The sequence below is a fragment of the Lithobates pipiens genome, unplaced genomic scaffold, assembly GCF_037356315.1.
Source record: "Lithobates pipiens isolate NorthernLeopardFrog02 unplaced genomic scaffold, aLitPip1_a1.2 Scaffold_8, whole genome shotgun sequence".
NCBI lineage: Eukaryota > Metazoa > Chordata > Amphibia > Anura > Ranidae > Lithobates > Lithobates pipiens.
The window spans coordinates 274,558,820-274,581,140 of record NW_027507903.1 but is presented as its reverse complement, the minus strand read 5'-3'; the positions used below and the strand labels follow the sequence as shown (position 1 = coordinate 274,581,140).

Genomic DNA, 22,321 nt, shown 5'->3' with positions numbered 1-22,321 from the left:
GCTTCTGGAACATAGGAAGAGCTAAGCCTCTAGTCGTCCCCATGGCTAGCTGCTCGGTACCAGCCTGGAAAAACTGCTGTCTTTATAGCTTCTGTCTTTCCAGCTGGTGGATTCAGAGGATGGCATAGCAAATATAGGCAGGTACATTGTATGTCTTTCTGGGCCCATTGGGTAACTCTGCTGGCAGCCATGAAATATGCAGATATGGGCATACCATTTGAGCTGGCTGTACCATATTGCATTCTCTTAGCTGCTGACAGTGATAGTACAGTCACCTCCATCTTCTCCCTCTACCCAATGTCCTCTTTGGATAAGACATCATCTGAACTACCAGTACCCTGCAAGCATTCAAGACACTGAGACAGTACAAACAAAAGGATGTCACACAGTGTTACATCTGATATGCTTAGGAGACAGGAGCCACACTTGGGAAGAGAATCTGTCAGTTCTGCTGGTGCAGACCCAGAGGTTGCCATCTGGTGCCAGGAAAGGCCCTTTGTGAAAATGGCATAAACCTGCTGTCAGCCATTTGGTATAAAAACTTCACACACATGCCTTTGTTTGGTACACATCCTCAACATGGTGGTGCTGCGCTTTCTGGATAGGTACCTTTGGTTACATGGTCTTCTGAGATAGGCCAGAAAAATTGGTATGCATTTCAGACAGTTGTATCCAACCAGTGTGCACCTTCAGAAGGAACTCATACTGCCTTACACGCGACATGCCCACCTGATGGAATTTAATTTGGCCATGCTACAGCAGTTGCACATGCATTAGTGGACCATAAATTAATAACTGTGCAAGTTTGGAACAAGGATAGTCTCCCCATGTCAGTGTCTCCTCATACAGGAAGCATGTACCATATTGTTACTGTTTAAGGAGGCAACCAAACTCGTAAGCTGTGACAATGTGGCCATTAGACATGTGTGATTAATTTCGTACTAAACAAAAATTCATCCGAATTTCCGGAAATTCGTACATTCGTACGAATCCGAAATACAAATTTTTATGCATACAAATAATGAGCACAGCAGGTGTACAGACCTGGGAACTCAGCACAGGGATGGTGGGGACCCCTCATAATGATAAATTCATCATAGTGAACATTCGTAATTGTTACGAAAAGTTAACAAACCTAAAAGTTAAAAATCCAGGAAGTCAGCACAGCACAGGGATAGTGGGAGCCCCTCATAATGATAAATTCTTCATAAAGAACTTTCGTTATTTTAATGAAAATTTTACGAATCTAACAAAAATATGTATTTCGTACGAATACGATTTTTTTTTCATACAGGACGAATCGGAACAAAACAAAACTAATTTTTTGACAGCGCCCATGTCTAGTGGCCATCAGTGTCACAATCTTTGTGGTCTCCCTGCTGTATCAGACACAGCATGGCATTAAAGACAGAACAGTGGACTTGCTATATCCAGACACTGTCTCTGTTAGGCTTCAGAAAGTGCATGAGGAGGAGTATGGTTGCTGTGATGGTGTTCAAGAGGAGGTGGAGGACATGAAGGAGGTTTAGAGGAGCAGGTTTCATCCCTCACAAACCCAGGTTGTTGTATTTGGCTGGGAGGAGATATCTAAGATCAATGTTATTCTCAGAAACCCCCAAGAACTAGGGTTCCAGTATCTTGTGGTCAGATGGGTTTGTTCATACCTCAAAGTAAAAGAAACCTAGGATTTGTTACTGTCTAAAAAAAATGACATAAATAGAAAAAAAATACATAGAAAACCTCTAATTTCCAGATGCAACATGCCACTTAATCATTCACAAATTTCACTGTAAAGGCTTAATATCTGTGATGCAAGCCTTTATCCCTTTTCCATCTTTGGTTTCTGAAACAAGAAACTAATTATTCTGCATGCAATGTATTTATTCTCTCCCTCAGAAATGTTGGCCTATCCAAAAAAAGGTTTAAAGTTGAAGTTTAGTATAAGCTTTCCTGTGGAGGGACTCCTTTATTAGTAACATCTAAGTACGTCCTTAATATATATGAAGAAAAAAAACTGTGTTGTAGAGCAGAAAGAGTGAATATAATACCAAACGCTAAAACCTAAATATTGACTAACTTGAATAAAAGATGCCACTGTGTCTAATTTGCAAAGCCCTGGATCCTGTGTCCTAGAACCTTTCTTCCACACTTTACAGTAGAGCATATACTATAAGCCACTCTTTACCCCAAGACCTTACTTTACCATGAATTATTCACAAGTAATCAACCTTTCCACTTCTGCTGCTCTTTCGAGAGCCAGAGAAAAACATACTTTATGTCGACAGCTAATTGTAGCAACACAAGTTAAAAATATCTCCCCTGTCCTGTAAAGTTTATCCTATGAAACATGAGTAAGTTAATTGATTGCTTGCCACCTACACATAATAACTTTGCCAGGTTGTTAGTTAATTTATACTGTTTATGCTGGCAAAGGAAAAGTAGTAGAGAAAATACAAGGAAGAAGAACAAAAAATAACCATTTCATTGCCCTGACCCAATTGAATTATGCCCCCATTTATAGGACATTACTGTTAGAGCTTTATCACACATCTTTTTAGCAATGCAGCCATTTTACATGCTCATTGCTGCTCTTTAGTCATTAACTAACATAACTCATCGCTAGAGGCTGTTCTTTTTGGACTGAACATAAATCAACCTCCAAGTTCTTTATTTTAAAATAGCTACCTGTATGTACTTGCAGTGTTGCAGGGAAAGGCAAGGCAAAGCTAATAAAGTGGCTGCTTTGTACGTAATAATTTAAAAGCAGCCCAGAAAAAAAGGTGTACAGTCAGGGACCATTAAAAATGCAGATGCATAATTAGCAATGCAAGAATACATATTACAACATGCAGTATATTTAAAGCGGAGTTCCACTCAAATGTGGTACTTCCTCTTATCCGTCTCCTCCCACCCTCCGGTGCCACATTTGGCACTTTTCAGGGTAAGGGGGGTATGGGTACCCGTTTTTGACCCCCACCTCCTTCCTCCACCACCAGACCAATTAGAAAGTGCAGCACACCACACACAGTCCAAAAAATGTCTGTTGATTTTACCAGAAATATTGTGAGCTGATAAATTTGTGTGCACAAATGGGGATTATGAAGATGAGGAGGAGATTGAAGAAGAGGTCTGTGTTTTTTCAATACATCAGAAATGAAGTAGGCAGGGTAGGCAGGGAAAGTAGAAGTACAATATATTTCTGGCACATTAACAATTATTTTTCTCTACTTGCATGGTTTTAGTATAATAAACATGGAGAAATGTCCATGCATTGCAGAGAGTACAATATTTTTTCCTTAACATATCCTATAAGTGAACTGAGAGGGTTCTTTACTGTAAGAGCGGCAACAAGGATGTGGAATTCCCTTCCACAGGCAGTTTCAAAGTTAGATAAGCACTTGAATGACTGCAAAATACAGGGATATAGAATGTAATACTGACATAATCACACACATAGGTTGGACTTGATGGACTTGTGTCTTTTTTTCAACCTCACCTACTATGTAGCTATATGTAACTATGAGACGTTAAATTGTAGGTAGCCCATTCCTCCCTTGTGTGTACCCTTGCAGAAGCTCAGACTAACACAAAATCAGGTGAAAGCTTCATCTACATACATTTACTAAATTATTTCCCTGTTTTGCACTGCCACTGCTAGCATTAAATTGACTAAACAGATGCAATTTTTTTGTTGTGTTGGGTGCATGCCTATGAGAAGTCTTTATTTGCCTTGCTGCAAGGAAAAAGGCACAACCAGAAGCTTATTTTCATGCTACATGTCATTCTGTTGTTGCTCTCATAGAACAGGACTGAATAATACAAAAGCTCTTTAAAGTGAAAATGATTAATAGGGAAGTATGTGTCATGCATTTGCTTACCTCCTTCTAGGAATGGTAGATGCCTGGCTGTGTCTGGCACTAGTACTTTTTATATACATGCCCAGAACAAGCATGCTCTTTGCAAGTGACCAGAAATATCTACCTCTATTTTCTTCCAAGGCAGCAAATCAGACAAAACCAAAGCCATAGCATGAGCATGACAGCTAGGAAACTAGAATTTTGAAAAGTCAGCAATGACAACCTCCATAATTCTGTCATGCCAGTTTTTCTTTAACATTGCATGCAATTGCCTCATATATTTGTAAATATATGCAAGTGAGGCCTCTAGGACAGTGACTTGCTACTAGGAATGTGTTTTAGCCCTCGTTCACATTGGAGGCGCATGATTTTAAAACCACATTTCATTGGGGGTTCAGGGGCGATTTGAAAGACATCTCTATTGAAATTGCTCTCAAAGTTGTCAAAAGGAGTGCAGAAACTACTTTTGGAAATTTGCGACTTTGCGGCGCAGCACTGATTTGGAAGGTGCCATTGCTGGCAATAGGTTCCAATTCGACATGTCAAATTGGCCCGATGTAAATAGGGGCTTAGAGAATTGCACAATGCCTTAATGAATTGCTACCATTCACCTTTTTTACGCCTACCCATGCTAGGTTTTAATCATTAAAGCAGCCAATATTTCTTCAGTTTTTATCCCTCAACCTGCCAGGCCAATGCGCATTAGTTACACTTTCTCTTTTGGTTTGATATATCTTTTCCTGCATGTTATAAATAGGGATGAGCCGAAAATCCCCCGTTCAGTTCACAGCCGAACATGCGAACAGGCAAAAAATGTGTTCAAACACGCGAACACCGTTAAACTCTATGGGACACGAATGTGAAAAATCAAATGTGCTCATTTTAAAGGCTTATATGCAAGTTATTGCCAGAAAAAGTGTTTAGGGACCCCGGTCCTGCTCCAGGGGACATGTATCAATGCAATAAAAAGTTTTAAAAACTGACGTTTTTTCGGGAGCAGTGATTTCAATAATGCCAGACTCGGGATCGCATCGCTGGATACAGGGAGGACACAGGGAGAAGTTACTTACCTTTTCCCTGGATCCAGCGATGTCCTCCACACTGTGTGATCGAGCTGTCCTCCGCTCGATTCACAAAGTGCCCAAATGCCGCCAAGCTCCGTTCCCTGCGAGGTTACGGCGCACGGGAGCAGAGATCGGCGCCAAATTCAAAAAAGTAAAAACACACAAAACACACACAGTACTGTAATCCTACAGATTACAGTACTGTATAAAAAAATGACACACCCCATTTGTCCCTAGTGGTCTGTGCAGTGCCCTGCATGCACTTTTATATTATAAATACTGTTTTTTCTGCCTGGAATTTGGAGATTGCCCATAGCAACCAAAAACTGTCCCTTTATGTCAAAAATGATTTCAGACCAACTGGAAAACAACGATAATAAATTATAATCACTTGCAGAATTGAGCGATAGAGATTTCTGGGGAAATTCGTCATCAAACACTAAATCTAATGACAGCGACAATTCTGCAAATGAGCAAATTTCAGTGTTTTTGGATTTTATTACATTATTGAATAGTTTTTATTATTATTTATTATATTATAAACTTTATCATACCTGAGATGTCTGCTAGAATCTGGTTTGAACAGATTTAAGAGAGTTATTCCTAAGAATTACAGTACTACAATATAAAACTGCAAATTTCCATGCAAAATAATTGTACCGCTTTCAGCACCTAAAACCAGAGCTAATCATACCACCAGGGAGGTTAAATATCATGCCTGGGGGTGTCCTTAGTATGCCTGGAAATTAGCACATCTTTCCCATGTTTATAACAGTGCCACAGCAAAATTACATTTCCAAAGGAAAGAATGTCATTTAAAACTGCTCACGGCTGTAATATATTGTCGAATAGATAAAAATACCCCCCAAAAAATGGCATGGATGTCACCCCCAAAATCCATACCAGGGCCTTCAGGTCTGGAATGGATATTAAGGGGAACATTGCACCCATTTTTAAAAAAAATTGTATTGAGGTCCCCCAGGCCCCCAGGCACTAAATACTCTGAACAGAAATATATATACTATATGGCCTGCCCTATATACTCTGCAAAAAATTGGGCCTTAGATGTTGGTGGTGCCAGAACAATGTAAGCCCTCACAGTTATTCTTGTTGGTTGCAGGAATTATAATTACATGCCCCTGTTGAACAGGGGCATAAAAATTGAGCCTTGGGTGGTGGTGGTGGTGCCACAACACTATAAGCCCTCACAGTTACTCTTGGGCACAGGAACAGACCCATTGAAATATAATGTAAAAAATTGTAATGCATGCCCCTGTTAAACAGGGGCAAAAAAATTGGACCTTGGATGGTGGTGGTGCCACAATACTGTAACCCCTCCCAGATACTCTTGTTGGGCACAGGAATGGGCCCTGCTGTGAAATATTATATAAAAAATTGTAATTGCATAACCCTGTTAAACAGGGGCAAACAAATTGGGCCTTGGATGGTGGTGGTGGTGGTGCCCTATAACAAAAATATTGTTGAGAGCTAACATCATCAAGATTAAGGAGGAATAGGATATTCAGCATAGGCAGTCTTCAAGGGATCCCACATTCATAGCAAATTCAATCAGTTAAATGAGCATCAGGTGCTTGATAGTTGCTGATCCAAGACTATCAACAAAGTCTGTGGACAGGTGCACTCTTTGATCTGTTACAAACCCTCCAGCAGCACTGAATGTGCATTCACAAAGCATGCTGGATGCAAGACAGGCCAGTAGATCAAATGCATATTGAGCAAGTTCTGGCCAGTGGTCCATCATCAAGACCCAGTGGATGCTCTGTTGGAAAGGTCTCCAAGTCTGATCTTGTCCTTAGATATTCCTGCACCATGTGATGCAGATGCTGGCGATGGTTGCTTGAACTGATGAGACCTTGGCGCTGATCGGTCAGCCGGCCAACTTCTCCATCGCTCTTCCTCTGACTGAACGAAGCCTCAGCAACACGTTGTCCAGCACCAGGAAATTGTTACCCCTCAGGGTCTGGAAATGCGTTGCACAAACCTTTCTTCAAGGCCTCATGAAGATGTTTCATTCTCTGCTCCCTCTGTGAAGGCAGGATGAGTTCTGCAACCTTACCCTTGTAACATGAATCAATAAGGGTTGCTAGCCAGTAATGATGATACCACAAATCCTAGGGTCATTTTGCAGGCTTTGCAGAATCAGAGAGGTCATGCAGCATCAGTTTGCAGAGGCAATTGATTCTGAGTCCCCTGGGTCACTAAGGATCACATGATCTGTAACTACCACCACCCAGCTATGTACAACTCCTTGGGTTTCTGGGGACTGAAAACCATCCCTTGAAGACTGCTGCTGAGTGTTATCCCCTACATCCATGCTGACACTCTTCCTCCTCCTCTTCTTCCTGTGTGTTTGGCGGGCCCACAGGAATGCTATCTGGATAAAGGGAGCCTTTAGAGGTAAGGAAGTCCTCTTCCTTCCGCTGTTCTGTCTCAAGTGCCCTGTCCCTGATTCCACGAAGCGTGTGCTCCAACAGGAAGGCTAGAGGGACAATGTCACTGATGCATGCAATGTCACTGTTCACCATCCTTGTGGTCTCCTCAAATGATGACAGGACAGTGCATGCATCCTTGACCAGTAGCCACTGGTGAGGCAAAAGGAAGCCAAGCTCCCTTGACCCATTCCTGGTGCCATACTCGCACAGGTACTCATTGATGGCCCTCTGCTGTGTGTGTAGCCACTGCAGCATTTCCAACATTGAGTTCCACCTCGTGGGCATGTCACAAATGAGGCGGTTGGTGGGCCGGTTGCATTCCCTTTGATTGTCAGCCAGCCAAGCACTGGTATTGCAAAAATGACCACAGACTTTTCTGACCTGCCTCGGGAGATCCTGTAAGCATTGGTACCTGCTCAAGAACCACTGCATCACCAAATTCAGGGTGTGTGCCAAACATGGAACATGGGTTAACTATCCCTGTGGGAGGGCAAAGAGAAGGTTGGGCCTATTGTCGCACACAACCATTCCAGGTGGAAGCTCTCGTGTGGTGTCAACCACCTCTGAACCTGCCCCTGCAGAGCTGACAGAATCTCTGCCCTAGTGTGGCTCCTGTCACTTAGGCAGACCAACTCAAGCACCACATGGCATTTTTTAGCCTGACGGCTTACGTAGCCCCTCGAATGCTTACGGAGCACCCCTAATTCGGAGGACAAATCTACATAAGAGGCCATAGAGAAACGAGAAGAGGAGGGGTGGAGGAGAGAGCTGTGGCAGAATCACCACTAGCATTTTGGAGGTGTGGTGGTGGAACAAGCTCCAACAACACTGAACCCTGTCCTGCTCCTGCTCCTTCCCAGCTGCCAGCAGAGTTACCCAGTGCGCCATTAAGGAAAGATAACGTCCCTACCCATGCCTGCTTGACCATGAGTCAGCGGTAATATGAACCTTACTGCTGACTGTCCTGTCCACCGAGGCCAGAATATTGCCTTCTACATGCCGGTATAGAGCCGGAATGGCCTTCCATGAAAAGAAATGGCATTTTGGAACCTACCACTGAGTTACAGAACATGCCACAAATTCACAAAGGGGGCAGAGTGTATAAGCTAAAAAAGGCAGCAGTTGCAGTGCTAGCAATTTGGCCAAGCAAGCATTTAGATGCTGAGCATGTGGATGGCTGAGACCAAATTTTATTTTTACGGTTCAGCAACTGGGGTAGGGAAATTTGCCTGCTAAAATCAGATGGTGGTGTACTGCTAGCAGATTGGCTGCAAGTACTTGGGACACCTATTGCTATACCATCATTCCTCTCAGTGCAGGTTTTTGAGTGAACTGTGAGTATAATAGGGTTGGATATCCCAGATGAGGAGCAAGGAGTCCTCATCTGGGAAGACAGTACCAGCATCCCTCGGGATAGTGACATCATAAGGGGCGGAGTCACCACGTGACATCACCCGGTGACCCCGCCCCATATGCCTATATAAGTCGCCGCGCACCGTGTCCCCGGCATTACAGCGGGAGAGAGTGTCGTGTCAACATCGGAAGAAGAGAAGAAGGATGAAGAAGAAGAAGAAGAAAAAGAAGACTCCGGCGGCAACGACGACGAATGAGAAGACCAGGCTAATGCTAGTAAAAGAGCTGGAAGAAGATAGCAGAGGAGCCCGGCAGAAGAACCGGAGAGCAGGCGAAGAGGCTGGAAAGCGCGGAGAAGTCGGAAGAAAACCCCCAAAGTCGGAAGAAGATCCCCGGATGGCAACGACGACGAAGGAGAAAGCCAGGCTCTTCCACTAGCAAAAGAGTGCCAAAAGAGCAGAAGATAGCGGAGGAGCCCGGCGAGAAGACCCCAAAGTCGGAAGAAGACCCCCAGAGATGCCTAATAAACTAATTTAAAAACCTGTGTTGTGTGTTTTTTTATTGACACTTTTTCCCCTAGGTGAATGGGTTGGGGTACGATGTACCCCATACTCATTCACATAGGGTGGGGGGCCCCTTATTAAAGGGGGCTCCCGGATTCCGATAAGCCCCCCACCTGCAGACCCCGACAACCAATGTCCAGGGTTGTCGGGAAGAGGCCCTTGTCCTCATCAACATGGGGACAAGGTTCTTTGGGGTAGGGGGCCGCAGGGCATCCCCCTTCCCCAAAGTACCCCCCCATGTTGAGGGCACGCGGCCTTTCCTGACCGACCGGGCTGTGTGCTCGGATAAGGGTCTGGTATGGACTTTGGGGGGACCCCCACGCCATTTTTTGGCATAGGGGTTACCCTTAAAACCCATACCAGGCGACGGGGCTCACAAGGTGTCAATCTCGCCGATGGAGGCGGCGTCATTGACTTCCTTCTCTAGTCCCGCCGTACCTGAAGTCATGTTCAAAATTAACAGACTTTAGTCCGTGTGTGGGCAAGTCCGTTCATTTGGAAAGTCAGGCGGACCTCCGCTGGAAAGTCCAGCAGACCTCCGCCGGGAAGTCCGGCGGATTGTCCGCTGGATAATCCGATCGTGTGTACGGGGCAATACTGTGTACACCACCTGAAGTGTATTAGATACTGTGTACACTACCTGCACTGTATTAGCAACTGTACAATGGCTGCACTGTACACCACCAGAAGTGTAGTAGAAACTGTACACACAGTATTATATTAGATACTATGTGCAGCACCTGAAGTGTATTAGAAACAGTATCTCACAGAATGCACTCTAAATATAGGCTACACTGGATGCAGAGTATATATATATATATATATATATTTATGGTGTGGAGCCCTCTGACCGATACGGTTAAGGATGACAAACAAGGTTAACATAAACTCGCTTACTTGAAATGGACCTGAAAGTGTGCCCTGGTCTGACGTACGGTATACCAAAATAAGGGGGCAAAAACATTCAGGTAGGGGTTGCATTTTATTGATCCAAGTTTGTTTACTGGGTGAGCTCGACAAAGGCCTGGGTCATCTCCGCTTGCGGAATGGGTATGTAGCGGGCGAAACAGGTGGACCTCCATCTGCCCAACTTCTTGACAATGTGAGTAGGACAGAGGTGAAGGATACCCGGGAGTATCCTGACACGTTCCACCGGGCAGCGTTCAGAGGTTTAGTGAGAAATGGCAGAAGAGGACTAACTCCTGGTTGATCAGCCAAAAAAAAGGGGCCGACAGGCGCGTGAGAATGGCGACCGGGTACCAGCGGTTGTTGGACTTATAGAGGTGTATGTCCGAACCCGAGCCAAGCTGCTGCGTCTTGGAGACTGCTAAGTGTAAGACGAAATGGTCTTCGTATCGGACCAGGTGGTGCTCGCACAGCATGCGTGCTGTGAGGCTACAACAAGTAAAACTCGCTTGGCCGTAAGAAGCCGTAGAAGGCCAGGTGTATGGCTGCTTGTAAATGACACTAATGTGGAGACCGAAAAGGTGAAGTGGCCAGGAAATCTGACATATTTCTAAACGTCTCCTGTAACAGGCAGTCGTTTTGGTGCCGGCCATCGGCTGGCGCTTTCTGGATACCGCGCATAACAGCCCGAACGGCGTGGTAAAATAGGAAGGGTACGGTAGGGTCCTGGAGGGACGTGAAATGTTGTACACCGGTCAGGTATAGCCGGATCGTATTAAAGGATAACGCCAACTCCGAGTGGCAGTAGGCAATGAAGGCTATGACTTGCTTGACACGGGACGTCTCTGTACTGTGATACGTGATGAAGTTGGTTAAAGGCCCTCCAGGCTGATTGATAGGCTTTGAGGGTATTGCGGGAAAGGGAGTGATCAAATGAGTTGGGTAGCCGCTAGGAGGTGAGGGGCTAATCCAGGGTCAGTTGAGACCAGTCCGAGATAGCTGCTGATGTTGGTCCGGCTCCGGGTACCTGAACGAAAACGAGACAAGGTTAAAAGCGGGAGAGGGCGTCCGCTGCCTGATTGACTTTACCGGGGATAAAGGAAGAATGGATGTTGAACTGAAACAACAACAAGAGCTGGACCAGTCGACGTAGGAAGGACATAACCAACAGAGAGGGCGCCTTGGCGCAGCCAGGAATTGCCAGTAACTGGGGAGGCCAGGGAGCTGCGAGCCAGAGGTGGCCAAAAAAACAGCCGCAAGCCCGTGGAGGCCGCTGCGTCGGTCATCACCTGGGGAGAAAGGGAAGACACGGAGGGAATGAACAGGGAGACGTCATTCCCAGACGATAGGTATTCCTCCCGCATAGCAAGGACTGCTATTGCCGCGGGAACCCGGCTGAGGACTTGCTCTGGATCCTGTGAGAGGGACAGTAAGACCAATAGGCGTGACACAAAGGCGCGACCCCTGAGGGATGATGTGCATAGCGACGCTCGACATGCCGTGAAGGGACTGTAGGTGTCTTTCGGATGACTAAACTGGGGAATATGCGAGGATATTGTATGTCCGTAAAGATGGCAGTTGTAATGGGCGAGCATTGGCCGATGGCTATGGGCTGATGCCTCTGGACGCCTCGTAGTGGGGATCTTGCTGTATGGGCCGTAGCAACAGATGGCTCTCCGAGCATTGTAAGGATAAGAAATGTTGAACGCTGGCTAGAAATAGCCTGGGCGTGCTACAGGAAGAAGCCAGTCGCGTGTGTCAACATGATCCTGGTGCGGACGGAAGTAGAACTCAACTGTCCTAAGGAAGAGACAGATAGACAGACAACAGTGAATGGTTTGTAAGAAAGCCACGGGAGACGAGAGGCCAATTAAGTGCTGCTGAAAATGACGTGTAGCCAGTTTGTGTGCCACTGAGAACGTGCTTGCCAATGAATGATTGCAAGAAGTTATGCTAAGTCACGAGCCTTGGCGTGACTAAAAGTTGTGTTTAAACATGTGCTTGCGACAATTGCCCGGGAGTTTGTCACTGGAGATGTATACGTAGTGACTGTGAGCCATTCGTGTTACCGCATGTGCACTGCGAAGACTACAGGAGTTGTGCTTGAATGCATGTTTGGATGCGTGCTTGCGATGATTGCAAGATGTTACCCAGGATGCGTGCTTGCCATGACTGCAAGATGTTATGCTAGGATGCGTGCCTGCAACTAATGCAAGGAGTTGTGCCAGGACTCGTGCCTGCAACGACTGCAAGGAATTATGGTAGGCTTCATGGGTAGCCAGGCCGGAAAAGACAGAAGTCCATCCGGTCCAACCAAATCAAAATAAATAAGGTATCACACAACCCGACACCCAATTCTACGCCCGCAGCTGATCCAGAGGAAGGCAAAAAAAAACCAACAGAGCATAGGCCAATTTGCTACAGCCGGGGAAAATTCCTTCCTGACCCCTCGAGAGGCAATCGGATTTTTCCCTGGATCAACTATACCTATAAATATAAGTACCCCGTAATACAACGTACATTTAGGAAGGTATCCAGGTCTTCCCTAAAGCAATCTATTGAGCAAGCCAGAAGTGCCTGCCAGCAATGATTGCAACAAGTTGTGCCTGGACACCTGCTTGCAACGATTGCAAGAGGTCTATGCTCAAATGCGTGCTTGCCATGATTGCAAGAGGTCTATGCTTGAATGCATGCTTGTAATGAGTGTAAGAGGTCTATGCTCGAATGCGTAATTGTAATGACCGCGAGAGGTCTATGCTCGAATGCCTGCATGCAACGATTGCAAGAGGTCTATGCTTGAATGCATGCTTGTAATGAGTGTAAGAGGTCTATGCTCGAATGCGTAATTGTAATGACCGCGAGAGGTCTATGCTCGAATGCGTGCTTGCAGCGATTGCAAGAGGTCTATGCCCGAATGCGTGCTTGTAATGAATGCAAAAAAAGGTCTATGCTCGAATGCGTGCTTGCAACGATTGCAAGAGGTCTATGCTCGAATGCGTGCTTGTAATGACCGCGAGAGGTCTATGCTCGAATGCGTGCTTGCAGCGATTGCAAGAGGTCTATGCCCGAATGCGTGCTTGTAATGAATGCAAAAGGTCTATGCTCGAATGCGTGCTCGCAACGATTGCAAGAGGTCTATGCTCGAATGCGTGCTTGTAATGACCGCGAGAGGTCTATGCTCGAATGCGTGCTTGCAGCGATTGCAAGAGAACTATGCTCGAATGCGTGCTTGTAATGAGTGCAAGAGGTCTATGCTCGAATGCGTGCTTGCAATGATCGCCAGAGGTCTATGCTCGAATGCCTGCATGCAACGATTGCAAGGGGTCTATGCTTGAATGCATGCTTGTAATGAGTGTAAGAGGTCTATGCTCGAATGCGTGCTTGTAATGACCGCGAGAGGTCTATGCTCGAATGCGTGCTTGCAGCGATTGCAAGAGGTCTATGCCCGAATGCATGCTAGTAATAAGTGCAAGAGGTCTATGCTCGAATGCGTGCTTGTGATGATTGCGAGAAGTCTATGTCTGGATGCGTGCTTGCAACGATTGCAAGAAGTCTACGCTTGGATGTGTGTTTGCAACGATTGCAAGAAGTCTACGCTTGTATGTGGAGAAAACAGCGAGACACGCCTAAACGAAGCTGTGTTTCCCTTTTGAAGGCAATCTATAATGAAATGAGGCCGAGGAGCAAGGCCCCCGGCAGGCATCCAAACATTGAAGAATCAACTGGACCCAAGCCGGGAAGCGGTATGTGACAGTGAAATGAGAGAACCTGCCATGACAGAGATCCGGATCGCCATGCCACAACTTGCGACCGAGCACGAAACGGATTCTGGAGCATGTACTGAAATGAGGCCATTCCTGGGGCACGCCGAGACGAATTTTGGTACACAGATGTGACTATTCGTACCGGAACGTGATAGGTGAAATGAAATGAAAAACCCATGACAAAGACAAGAATCAGAGGACGAGCCCTTGAACCAAACAGATGAATCCTGTCTTTGGAGCATGTACTGAAATGAGGCGTAGCAGCTGGGCACACCAGAACGAATCGGTGCATAAGGAATGCGACAGGATTCGAATTGGAGCGTAATAAGTGACAGAAATGATATGCCATGACAGAGACAAGATTCAACGACTGGACTGATGGTTACAACAAAGAATCCGTCTCTGGAGCATGTACTGAAATGAGGCGTAGCAGCTGGGCACACCGGGACGAATCGGTGCATAAATAAACGCAACAGGATTCGAATCGGAGCGTAATAAGTGACAGAAATGATATCCCATGACAGAGACAAGATTCAACGACTGGACTGATGGTAGCAATAAAGAACCTGTCTCTGGAGCATGTACTGAAATGAGGCGTAGCAGCTGGGCACACCAGAACGAATCGGTGCATAAAAAATGCGACAGGATTTGAATTGGAGTGTAATGAGTGACAGAAATGATGTCCCATGACAGAGACAGGATTCAACGACTGGACTGTAGGTTACAAAGAATCCGTCTCTGGAGCATGTACCGAAATGAGGCGTAGCAGCTGGGCACACCAGGACGAATCGGTGCATAGAGGAATGCGACAGGATTCAAATTGGAGCGTAATAAGTGACAGAAATGGTATGCCATGACAGAGACGAGAATCAGGGACCGTGCGTGAACCTGCGAGTGATTCAGTCTCTGGAGCATGTACAGAAATGAGGCCGAACCCTGGGGCACTTCAAAGCGAATCGGTGCACCAGAGGTGCGACAAGATTCGCGCCGGAGCGCGACTAGTGACAGAAATGATTTGAAACGGTAGAAATGACTGGGAGTGAAATGATTTGACATGAGATAAAATAAGATACATAACATAACTGCATGAATGAAGAGACATATATTAGAACTGGAGCAGACAAAGCGAAACGTGCGGACTGCTTGCCTTGTCGTAACAAGCAGTCGGCTGTGAGTCGAACGATTCGACCGATACTAATAGAAATGCTCGGGCAGACGAATGGTTTCGAATGCCGTACCTGCGAATGAATCGCCTGACGTGGCGTAATCGAACGTGTCGAAAAGTGATAACGACTACATCGAAAATAGAAAATAGTGACATGCGTACGAGGGCCACAGTAAAACATTCGATTTAAAAGAAGCGAGCGGGTCGAGAGTACAGGGAATGTTGATGGTACATCGAAATACATATCTGAAAGGGGATGCCGAAGCCAAACCTGCGACAGCCGGCCCAACGTGAAACGACAAATTCGATGGGTACGACGACACTTCGACGGCGAAACCCACGGACGCTGATGTACGGGAAGACGAGTTGTCAAGACGGAAACGAATAACGCGGGAGCTCACGAACAGGCTCACTGCCTCTGGTCTGGATAGTCGGCCCTTGATGTCTGACGTATCAGATATCGCGCACCGGAACCGACGAGGAAGACAGGCGAACGGGCTGGTTATATACTCCACCGGGCTCCTCCCATAATTTCAGGCCACCATACTGGCCTTTCTATATATATATATATATATATATATATATATATATCAAATACCCTGCCACTAACTGAGTAACCTGCCCGCTTAATCTAAATCAAGCTATCTCTCTGTCCACGCCAGCAACACTACACACGGCCACCGTGTAAGCAACCTCATATAGTGTGGGACGTGGACTTGGTCCCAATAAGCCATGATTGGCCAAAGGCACCCTGCCTTTGCCCAATTATGTCTCTCTTATTAGAGCACGCTGTGATTGGCCAAAGCATGCAGCTCAGGTGCATGCTTAGGCCAATCATCATACAGCAATGCACTGCGATCTCTCAGTACATTATGGGGCGTTCTGCGGAGCTCAAATTTTCCGTGAACGCCCCATAAGTCTATAGGACTCGAACGTTCGAAATTAAAAGTGCTAATTTTAACGGCTAATATGCAAGATACTGTCCTAAAAAGGGTTTGGGGACCTGGCTCCTGCCCCAGGGGACATGGGTCAATGCAAAAAAAAGTTTTAAAAATGGCCGTTTTGGCAGGAGCACTGATTTTAATGACGATTAAAGTGAAAAAAAAGTGAAATATTCCTTTACATATCGTGCCTGGGGGGTGTCTGTAGTATGCCTGTGAAGTGCCACGTGTTTCCCGTGTTTAGAACAGTCCCTGCACAAAATGACATTTAATGGAAATAACGTCATTTAAAACTGCTTGCGGTTTTAATGTTATATCTGGTTCCTGCAATATGGTTGAAAATCATTGAGAAAAATGGCATGGGTAGCCCTCCCTGCCCATTACCAGCCCCTTTGGGTCTTGTACGCACATTAAGGGGAACCCCGTACCCATATTAAAAAAAGGAAATGCGTGTGGCCCCCAGGCCCTATATACTCTGAACAGCAGTATACAGGCGGTGCAAACAAGACAGGGACTGTGTAGATTTGTTGTGTTAAGTTGAATCTGTTTGTAATTTTCAACTGGTACATTTTTAAAGTGTAGCTCAATCTCCTACAACTGACTGCAAGCTCTATTTAAAACGAGCAAGATAGTTAGCTATATAGGTGGATATAGCGGTGTATACTGCGTTCAGAGCACGCAGACAGCACGCATTATCTCCTAACACTGACTGAAAGCTCTATTTAAAATGAGCAAGATAATTAGCTATATAGGTGGATATAGCGGTGTATACTGTGTTCAGAGCACGCAGACAGTACGCACAATCTCCTAACACTGACTGAAAGCTCTATTTAAAACGAGCAAGATAGTTAGCTATATAGGTGGATATAGCAGTGTATACTGCGTTCAGAGCACGCAGACAGCACGCATAATCTCCTAACACTGACTGAAAGCTCTATTTAAAACGAGCAAGATAGTTAGCTATATAGGTGGATATAGCAGTGTATACTGCGTTCAGAGCACGCAGACAGCACGCATAATCTCCTAACACTGACTGAAAGCTCTATTTAAAACGAGGAAGATAGTTAGCTACATAGGTGGGTATAGCGGTGTATACTGCGTTCAGAGCACGCAGACAGCATGCATAATCTCCTAACACTGACTGAAAGCTCTATTTAAAACAAGCAAGATACAGTAGTTAGCTATATAGGTGGATATAGCAGTGTATACTGCATTCAGAGCACGCAGACAGCACCCACAATCTCCTAACACTGACTGAAAGCTCTATTTAAAACAAGCAAGATAGTTAGCTATATAGGTGGATATAGTGGTGTATACTGCATTCAGAGCACGCAGACAGCACGCACAATCTCCTAACACTGACTGAAAGCTCTATTTAAAACGAGCAAGATAGTTAGCTATATAGGTGGATATAGCAGTGTATACTGCATTCAGAGCACGCAGACAGCACGCATAATCTCCTAACACTGACTGAAAGCTCTATTTAAAATGAGCAAGATAGTTAGCTATATAGGTGGATATAGCGGTGTATACTGCGTTCAGAGCATGCAGACAGCACGCATAATCTCCTAACACTGACTGAAAGCTCTATTTAAAACGAGCAAGATAGTTAGCTATATAGGTGGATATAGCGGTGTATACTGCGTTCAGAGCACGCAGACAGCACGCATAATCTCCTAACACTGACTGAAAGCTCTATTATAAAAGATAGATATATCGCTAGCTATATAGGTGAATATAGCGGTGTATACTGCGGTCAGGACACGCAGACAACAACCACTACAGAAGAGCAAGAATGAAAAATCGGCCGATAACGATCGGTGTAAACTGTGTTGAAGGTACACAGAACACCCACTAACTGCTACAGATGCCAACACACTACACAAGGCCACCGCGCTGGCGGCCTTATATAGTGTGGGGTGTGTACTACACAGCCTGAGCTATGATTGGCCACAGGCATCCTGCCTGTGGCCAATCATGGCTCTCCTCGCTGCCAGCGCTGTGATTGGCCAAGCATGTGGGGTCACAGTGCATGCTTGGCCAATCATGAGCCAGCAATGCACTGCGCCACTGCAGTGCATTGTGGGCCGTGAGCGCCACACGAATTTGGCGCGAACGGCCCATAACGTTCGGAATTCGCCGAACGAGCGAACAGCCGATGTTCGAGTCGAATGTATGTTCGACTCGAACACGAAGCGCATCCCTAATCCCTAGTTATAAATAGGTTAGTCTTAAAAAAAAAAAAAACTTAGCTTGCCTTATGCAATTGGTGCTTTATTTGCTCTGCTCCTGGATGAGCTCTGTTGTCAATCAAGATGCCACAAAGTCATATAGCGATAACAAACATTTTTCCTCTAGCATAAAATTAATTTGAAGAAATACTGAATTGTATTTATTGATAAAGTGATTCTCTTGACTTGAACACAAAGAAGGCTGACACCAGAAGCTTTGCAACTGTATTATACATTTCAAAACTTCACAGAAGCAAAGCAAACACAACACAATCTCTGTAATTTTCATTGAACTCAGCAAAGTGACAGATGAAACACTGAAATAATTGCACATTTAAGCACCTACTTGATTTTTTTTTTTTTTTTAATCTGAAGCCTGAATAGAAAGACAGAGAAAATCCTATAAAACACAACATTAACATATTGCTTTACATGGAAGAGTTAATTTTATTTAAGAAAAGCTATAAAACAACCTGAAGACCTTGTCTCACAAACATTGAAATGAAATGCATTGATAAATGAATGTACCAACATTAACACATTATGTTTATACTTCAAAGCTGATTGTAAAAGTCTTGTGGCTTTATTTTGTATTTGAAGTACACAAATGCTTTACAGGCACAGTACAACTAAAGTACGTAGGAGTATGTAGGAATTTGTCATTTTAGGACTTGATTGAAAAGGTTATAGGATTTCAGTTTTGGGTGGCTTAATAGTCCCATCTAAAGAAAGATTTAATACAGTCTGTCTACCAATTACATATGCAAGCCTATCAGTAATGCTCTGCGATGTTTAATCATGATTTACAAAATGCATTAACCTATTGCAACTATTATACAAGATTGATATAGCACCAACAGTTTGCTCTGTTCTGATGCACATACACTTATAATGTTCTTTGTATTGACAGCCAAGATTTTGCCTCTGTAATTATTGGTGATATCTGTTAACCCTTTTTGTGCATATTACATGTGTCCTCAGATTTGGATCCATGTACATTACTAGTGTGAAACTGTTACTTTACCTTTTTGTCTTATACTTAAATAAAACTTTTGTGAGAAAAAAAACAGTTTGCTCAACACATTCCAATATTATTGGAGATAGTAAGGTTACAATAAAATTGGAGGTGCTCATAGGAGCTTATAATCTAAAGGATAGGCACAAGTGGTACACAGGGTATTTACTGTGGGGTGAGTTAATGAAGAAAGTAGAAATTTAGGTGGGATAGTCTTCCCTTAAAAGGTCAGTTTTACAGGGAATGTATAAAGGCAGATGAAGTAAGTGATATCTGAATAGATTGGGGCAGGGTGCTCCAGAAGAATTGGAAAGGCTCAAGAGAAGTCCTGGAGGGCAGCTTGGGAGGAAGTGATGAGGAAGCTAGAGAGCAGGAGGTCTTGAGAGGAGTGAGTGGACAGTTTGAGTGATATTTGGATATGAGGTTGGTGATGTAGCTTGGGCAGATTTGTACGTGGCTTGGTATGATGTTGTTAGTATTTTGACTTTTATTTGTTTGACTAGAGAAAGGCAATGGAGAGATTGACAGAGATAGGTGTCAGCTCTGAATTGGTTAGTAAGGTGGATGCATTCATGATAGACTGAAGGGGTGATAGCCTGTGTAAAGGTAGGCCAATAAAAATTGAGTTGCAATAGTTGAGGGGGAAATAACTAGGGAATAATTGAATAGCTTTTTGGTGTGATTAGTTAGGAAGAATCAAATTTTTCAAATATTACGGAGGTTAAGGCAACAGTATTTAGATAATTGGATGTGGGGCTCAAAAGAGAGATCAGAGTCTAGGACTACTGATCCTAGACTCATCCTAGATCATCTTAGACTCATTGATCCCAATGGTAAAACCGGTGGAGGCGATTAGGGTAGGAAATATTTCAAGCTCAATTTTTGACCGATTAAATTTGAGGAAGTTCTATGACATACATACTGATTTGTCAGTCGGTAAATTAGTGATGCATTAGAAGGTTATAGGGGTGAAATGAGGAGTAGAGAGATAGTTTTGGGTGTCATCGGTGTAGAAATGTTATTGGAAGCCATGGGTATTTATTAATAGGCCCAGAGAAGAGTTTTGTGAGATGGAATGGGTGATCAATTGTATCAAAGGTAATGTAAAAGTAAATGGTTATGAGCATAGAGTAGTGGCCATTGGTTTTACCAGTTAGTAGGTTCTTAATTAGTTTTAGTGGGACAGTTTCAGTGGAACATTGTTGGTGGAAGGCAGACTGCAAATGGTCGAGATGGTTGTTATCAGTGATATACTGTAGCAGTTCAGATGGTTGTAATTGAGAAGTTTGGAGACAAACAGGAGCAAGGAGATAGGTCTTAAATTGTTCAAACTTGTGAGGTCTAGTGAGGATTTTTAAGTATGGGGTTGACCAGTGCATGTTTGAGCGTAACGGGGAATATACTGGTGGAGTGGTAGAGACTGAAGATGTGAGTTATAAAGTGTAGAATATAGCATGAGAATTACCTCAGTAGTCATGAAATAATGGGGTCCATAGGGCAGGTGGTTAGGTGTGGAGCTCTGGAGGGTCATAAAGGAATGAGAAAGGCAGTTAGGTGAGCAACGTTCTCAGTGGTAGGGTCAAAAGAGGAAAGTATTGAGTGTGGTGATAGGTCTTGTATGTTGATTGGGGGTAATAGCTGCATAGTGCTGTTCTCATTACAAATTGTAGTTACATATTTAGTAAGGTTGAATAAAGACACCAGTCCATCCAGTGTGAGTGTCTACAAATGTCCCTATCCCTGTACATTGCACACTCACATCAGTCCCTACCCTCAAGGAGACCACTCATATACTAGGGCCAATTTTGGACAGAAGCGAATTAACCTACCTGCATGTCTTTGGAGTGTGGGAGGAAACCAGAGTACCCAGAGGTAACCCACGCAGGCACAGGGAGAACATGCAAACTCCAAGCATGATGTGTCGTGGTTGGGATTTGAACCAGCGACCCTTTTATTACTGCTAGTTGAGAGTGCTAACCACTACACCACTGTGCCACCTGAAAGTTAAAAGTAAGCACTGTTTCTGCCTGTTTTTTTTTTTGCGTGTGAGGCAAATGTGATAACCACTACACTACAGAAACCCATTCTTACCTATTCATACTAAGATGTCAAAGGGTTGACAAGGATTAAATATTAGAATGCTAATAAGAGTGATGAAGTAGGTTTGTTTAACAGTATGGAGGCAAGAGTTGTATTTTAGGAGAGCAGATTTATATTGAGTGAGGTCTTTAACCCCTTCCCGACCAGCCGCCGCAGTTGAACTGTGGCAGGCTTGCTCCTCTGGGCAAAATGACGTTACCTTTTGACCACTAGGCGCAATGACTGCGGGGCACCTGCAATTGCTCGTAACAGAGCGAGAACCGGGATCTGTGTGTGTAAACACACAGATCTCAGTTCTCTCAGGGGAGAGGAGACAGATCTTGTGTTCATACTAAATATGAACACCGATCTCTCTCTCCTGCTAGTCAGCCCCCCCCCACACACAGTTAGAACACTAGAAAACACAGTTAACCCCTTGATTGCCCCCTTGCGTGAACATCTTCTGTGCCAGTGACATTTACACAGTAATCAGTGCATTTTTATAGCACTGATCGCTGTATAATTGTCACTGGTCCCAAAAATGTGTCAAAAGTGTTTGATGTGTCTGCCACAATATCGCAGTCTCAATACAAATTGCTGATCACAGGCATTACTAGTAAAAAAAAATAATCCCATAAATCTAAAAAAAATCAAAAAAATCTAAAAAAGTAAAAATCCCATAAATCTATCCTCTATTTTGTAGACGCTATAACTTTTGCGCAATCCAATCAATATACGCGTATTGCAATTTTTTTACCAAAAATATGTAGAAGAATACATATTGACCTAAACTGAGGAAAAAAATTGTTTTTAAAAAAAGTGGGATATTTATTATAGCAAAGAGTAAAAGGTAGTTTTTTTTTTTTTTAAATTGTCGCTCTTCTTTTGTTTATAGAGCAAAAAATAAAAACCGCAGAGGTGACCAAATAC

General features: G+C 44.2%; 1 protein-coding gene across 1 annotated transcript in view; it reads left to right on the top strand.

The window, feature by feature from the left end:
• LOC143962680 (dynein axonemal heavy chain 3-like) overlaps positions 1–22,321 on the top strand; it is a 2,426,925-nt gene that overhangs the window by 2,168,836 nt on the left and 235,768 nt on the right. The gene's annotated exons all lie outside the window — the stretch shown is intronic.